We start from the raw sequence: 6312 nt of genomic DNA on the forward strand, positions 1-6312 counted from the left end.
GCACCCGCGGGCGGGCGCTTCGGCGGGAGAGGCGGCGGAGGGCGCGACGCGCGGGGCGGCACCCGCGGCGGTGGCCTGGGCGGCGGCCGGCGGCGACCGTCGCCGGCGGAGACGAGGAGGCGGCGGCGCGGGGATCCGGCGGCGGCGCGAGGCGCGGGCCGGGCGGCGGCGGCGCGAGAGCCCGCGCGGGCCCGCGATGGGCTCCGCGGGCCACGGCGGCGGAGGACGGCGACTCACCACGTGGCGACGGCTGATTCGCGGGAGGGCGGTGGCGGACGTGTCCGGCTGCGGCCGGACGTGCCCAGTGGCGGCGGGGACGAAAAATGGCTAGGGTTAGAGGGATTCATCCGCGAATTTCGGGGGAGGGGCTAGTTTTATAGGTAGAGGGAGCTAGGAGAGTCCAAATGAGGAGCGGTTTTCGGCCACGCGATCATGATCGAACGACCGAGAGCATGGAGGGGAGTTAGATGGGTTTTGGGCCACTTTGGAAGGGGTGTTGGGCTGCAAAGAGAAAGAGGCTTTACGGTTACCCGGTTAACCGTTGGATTACCAAACGACCTCCAAATGGCACGAAACTTGACAGGCGGTCTACCGGTGCTATGCCAAGGCCGCTTGACAAGCCTCAGTCCATTCCGAGAAAGTTCAACACCCACTCACAACAGGAGATAAAAGGGGAACGCCGGAGGACATCGGAGTGCCGGACTGTGAAACGGACAACGGGGAAAAGGCTCGGATGCATGAGACGAACACGTATGCAATGCAATGCACATGATGACATGATAAAATGCAACACGCAAGCAAATGACATGGCAACGACGGTGAATAACTGGCAGACACCTGGTGCATCGGATCTGGGGTGTTACATCGGCTTTCCTTAATAGAGGCTAGTAGAAAGCGGCAAGCCGACTATTCATGAGTCGGCTTTGCTTGAAAGTTGCTAGAAGCCGTCTTAAGCTATGTTTGTGCTTTGGGTCCTTAGCCATTTTTCGTATGGGCGCCCGTTCTTCCGTACTCCCGCCTACCAAAAAGTCGGTCTGCGAGATGCGACTTTTGACCGGAGACGGCTTAGGCACCACACACTACTTGTCTGATTGCGGGAAGCACCTCATAGCGCGAGGCGGCGAGTCCCCGGGCCGACTAGTCGAGCCCGGTGCCAAGCGGTATTTAACAAAGAGTGATATACTCGAAGGCATAATTATTATCATACAGATAACAAAAGAAAGGGGAATCCCCGAGCTTGTCTCGGGGGGCCCAAAGTCTTGGTACTTAAATACAAAGGGTAGCGTGATACATACTGCATCAACTATAAAATCTTCGGAGAAGATTTGCATTCCATGGGCTTTCTGTCTCTTTGCCGGAGTCATCCCTCTTGCTTGCTCGGGGCTTCTGAGTATTGATCAGGTAGTAGGAGTCGTTTCCCAGCACCTTGCTGATAATGAAGGGGCCTTCCCAAGGTGCCGACAGTTGTGCTGGCCGGCTGTTCGCTAGATCAGTCGGAGCACAAGGTCGCCCTCTTGGAAAGATCTTGCCTGACCTTCCTGTTGTAGTATCAGCGCAGACTCTGCTGGTAGATGCTGGACCTGCTGAGTGCCAACAACCGGCCCTCTTCCAGCAGATCGACGCCGTCTTGACGTGCTTCTTCTCCTTCTTCCCCGGTGTACATGGTGACTCGCGGGGAGTCGAACTCTATGTCCGTCGGGATGACAGCTTCGGCACCGTAGACGAGGAAGAAGGGTGTGAAGCCGGTTGACTTGTTTGGAGTCATGCGCAGACTCCAGAGGACGGCTGGCAGCTCCTCAAGCCAGCAGCCGGCTGATCGCTCCAACGGCTCGACCAGTCGAGGCTTGATGCCAGATAAGATGAGGCCGTTTGCTCGCTCTACCTGGCCATTTGACTGTGGATGGGCAACGGACGCTAAGTCCAGTCGGATGCCCTGCGTCGCGCAGAAATGGGCCAAGGCGCCTTTGGCAAAATTTGTGCCATTGTCGGTGATGACGCTGTGTGGGATGCCGTACCGAGTCGTGATGTCGGCGATGAAAGTCACTGCAGTCGGACCATTCAACTTCTTGATGGGTTTCACTTCTATCCACTTGGTGAACTTGTCCACCGCGACAAGTAGATGAGTTAAGCCACCTCGTGCCGTCTTGAATGGTCCCACCATGTCCAGGCCCCAAACCGCAAAGGGCCAGGCGATGGGGATGGTCTTGAGTGCGGACGCTGGCTGAAGAGGCTTGGAATGGAACATCTGGCACCCCTTGCATTTTTGGACTAATTCCTTGGCCTCTTCTTGGGCAGTCGGCCAGAAGAAACCATGCCGGAAGGCTTTGGCGACGAGTGCTCTTGAAGCCGCATGGTGACCGCACTCGCCTTCATGGATGTCTCTGAGAATTGCTTGGCCTTGTTCTGCCTCGAGGCAGCGTTGGTAGACACCAGTGACGCTACGCCTGACCAGCTCTTTGTTGACTATGGTGTAGGCTGCCGCTCGACGTTGTACTTGCCGAGCCAAGTTTTCATCAGTTGGCAGCTCTTTGTTTACTAGGAACTTGAGAATGGGTTGGGCCCATGAGGGTGCTGCTATTTCTTCAATTGCCACTATTGCGACTTGGACAAGGGCGGCTGGGCTGGGAGGCGGCGGGTTGGAGTCTGCAGCCGCTTGCTGACTTGACGAAGTCCCCGGGCCGACTGGGGCAGTCCTCGGGCCGAGTTCTGGAGTCTTTGGTCTGGTCGCCACAGTCCCCGGGCCGGGTTCTGGAGTCCACGGGCCGGCTTTGACTGCAGCTTTCTTGGAGTCGGATCCGACTTCTTCGGGTGGAGCCAGCACAAAGATTGAGTCTGACTCTGGTGAAGGCTTGATAGACGGCTTGAGGAGGCGCCGAAGGGCGATGCCGGATGGTATTGCTTGGCGGGTGGAGCCGATTCGTGCCAAGGCGTCTGCTTGGTCGTTGTCATTCCTTGGCACGTGAAGGAACTCGCACCCCTCGAAGTATCCGCTGAGTTGCTGCACAAGGAAGCGGTAGCTCGCCATGTTTGCGTCCTTGGCGTCCCAATCGCCAGATGATTGCTGGACCACCAAGTCAGAGTCGCCATAACACAGGATCCGGTGAATGCCGAGTTCTTTGGCAAGCCGGAGCCCGTGAATGAGCGCCTCGTACTCGGCCACGTTGTTGGAGGCGGCAAAATGGATCTGCAGCGCATATCTGAGCTTATCGCCTTTGTGGGAAGTGAGGACGACGCCGGCTCCCAGGCCAGTGCGCATCTTGGAGCCGTCGAAATGCATCCGCCAATGGGTGGAGTCAGGCGCTGGTGGCAGGTACTGGGTCTTGGCCCAGTCGACGAGGAAATCAACCAGTGCTTGCGACTTGATGGTGGTGCGGGGCTGGTAGTAGATGGTGTAAGGAGCTAGGTCGATGGCCCATTTGGCCACTCGGCCAGAAGCATCTCGGCTTCCGATGATCTCGGCAAGTGGGGCTGTGCAGACCACAGTGATTGGATGCTCCTAGAAGTAAGACTTCAATTTCTTGGCGGCAAAGTGCACGCCGTAGCACATCTTCTGGTAGTGGGGGTAGTTCTGCTTGGAGGCCGACAGTACTTTGATCAGGTAATATACCGGTCTCTGGACAGGTAGAGCCTTGCCTTCCTCCTTGCGCTTGACTACAATGACTGTGCTGACTACCCGGCTGGTGGCGGCAATGTATAGGAGCATGGGCTCTTTGGGAGTCGGAGCCGCCAGCACAGGGGGAGTAGTTAACATTTTGTTCAGTTGGAGAAAAGCCTCATCCGCCTTGGGAGTCCATTCAAAAAAGGTCGTCTTTTTCATGAGCTGATATAAGGGGAGAGCCTTCTCGCCCAGCCGACTGATGAATCGGCTGATGGACGCCAAACAGCCGGTGAACTTCGGCACATCTAACAGTCGCCTGGGTGCTTCCATCCTCTCGATGGCCTTGATCTTCACAAGGTTGCACTCTATGCCGCGTTTAGAGACCAGGAAACCAAGGAGCTGGCCGGCTGGTACTCCGAAGACGCATTTCTCGGGGTTGACCTTGATCTGGAATCGGCGTAGGTTCTCAAAGGTTTCCTTGAGGTCTTCCAGCAGTGTTCCACGTTTTTCCGTCTTCACCACCACGTCATCCACGTAGACGTGGGCATTTCTGCCGAGTTTCTTGAGGAGGCACTTCTGCATGCAACGCTGAAAGGTAGCGCCGGCATTCCTCAAGCCAAACATCATGGTCAGGTAGCAGAAGGCACCAAACGGCGTGACGAAGGCGGTCTTCAGTCTGTCAGCCGGGTTCAGCTTGATCTGGTGATATCCAGAATATGCATCCAAGAAACTCAACAGCTCGCATCCGGCTGTGGAGTCTATCACCTGATCAATTCTTGGCAGAGCGAACGGGTCCTTGGGACAGGCTTTATTGAGGCTTGTGTAGTCGATACACATCCGCCACTGCTTGTTCTTATTCACCACCAGCACTGGGTTTGCTAGCTACTCTGGGAAAAACACTTCCATAATGAAGCCGGCCGCCAGGAGCCGGGCTATTTCTTCTCCAACAACTCTTCTCTTCTCTTCTGACAGGCAATGCAAGGGCTGCCTGACGGGCTTCACATCAGACCGGACATGTAACTTGTGCTCGGCGAATTCCGTCAGTACACCAGGCATGTCTTTAGGGGACCATGCAAAGATGTGTCGATTCCCACGGAGGAAATCGACGAGCTCGCCTTCCTATTTGCTGTCAAGGTTTGTGCCCATGACAGCGTACCTCTCTGGGTGCTCCGGGTCCAAAGGTATCTTCTTCGTTTCTCTGGCCGGCTTGAATGATCCTTCTGCTTCCGACTCCTTGGGGTCGGGCGACATCTCGGGCTGCTTGCCGGCCATCGCCACAATCCGATCAAGAAGCCGCTTCTCAGCTGCGACCACCAAGGACTCGGCCAGCAGACTACTTTCGGCCGTGCAAGTGGACGACTTTTTGTAGTCGCCGGCCACGGTTAAAATTCCCTTGGAACTTGGCATATTCATCTTGAGGTAGGCGTAGTGGGGGATTGCCATGAACTTGGCCAAAGCAGGTCGGCCAAGCAACGCATGGTACGGGCTTTCGAGGTCCACCACTTCAAACCAAACTGGCTCTCGGCGGAAATGACCTTTGTCCCCAAAGAGGACGTCTATCAGGATCTTGCCGATTGGTAAGCAGGAAAGGCCAGGAACAATGCCGTGGAACACAGTCCGGCTGCTCTAAAGGTGTCTTCGCTTGATTCCTAACTTCTCCATCGTATCCTTGTACAGGATGTTGATACTGCTGCCTCCGTCTATCAGCACTCGCGAGAAACGAGCGGCCCGCCTATCTATGGCGAGTGTGGCGCCTAAGACCAGGGCGTCGAAGCCCGGATTCGGCATCACCTCTGGGTGATCAGCCCTGCTCCAAATGATGGGCCTTTCGGACCAGTGCATGAACTCGGGAGTGCTTGACGCGACTGCGTTCACCTCTTGCTGCTGCTGGTGCCTGCTACGTCGATCATCAGCCACACTGGTGAACACCACATAGGCTCCATGCTCATCTGGGAACTCATCTTGTATCACGCCGACTGGCCTGACAGCCGGCTGCTGGGGCGGCTATGGAGGAGGTGGCCCAGCAGGCGGGGGAGAGAGCAGGCCGTCTCCCTTGGCGATTCTGATCAGCCAGTGGCATTTCCGCGTGGTGTGGTTTGATGGCTTCGCGCCGCTAATGAACTTGCAGGGGCCATCCAGGGTCTGCTCGTAGGAGAAGGCCAGCAACCAGTTGGACTTGCCGCCTTTCTGTCGCTTCACCGGAGGCTGCCCCTCCGGCTGTTGGTCTTCGACTGTCGCCACATGCCGGCTGTTGGAAGCTGGCTGCGGAGCCTTGCGCTTGTGGTCCTTCTGCTGCTGCCACCGACTGGTGTCCCCAGCCGGAGTTCTTGGAGCCTGAGGAGCTACTTTGCCAGTCGCGCTAACTTGAATCTCCGCCTTCATGGAGGAGTCGGCCGTGGTGTACTTGTCTGTTGTGATCAGCAGTTCATCGAGGGTTTCCGGCTCGTCGCAGAGGAGCTTGTGCTTGAGGAGGGTGCCTTCTCTGCACCCGGCAGTAAAGTACTCGATAGCCTGCACCACGTGCACGCCCTCGCAAGAGTTCCGAAGCTCGGCCCAGCGCGTGAGGTAGTCGCGAGTGGACTCGTTGGGGCCTTGCACGCACAAGGAGAGTTGGCGAGGCTTGGGAGGTCGCTTGTACGTGCTCTTGAAGTTGCGGACGAAGGCCACGGTGAAGTCGACCCAGCTATTGATGCTACGGGGCTTCAGACTGTTCA

This window comes from Triticum dicoccoides, chromosome 6B (genome assembly GCF_002162155.2).
Source record: "Triticum dicoccoides isolate Atlit2015 ecotype Zavitan chromosome 6B, WEW_v2.0, whole genome shotgun sequence".
NCBI lineage: Eukaryota > Viridiplantae > Streptophyta > Magnoliopsida > Poales > Poaceae > Triticum > Triticum dicoccoides.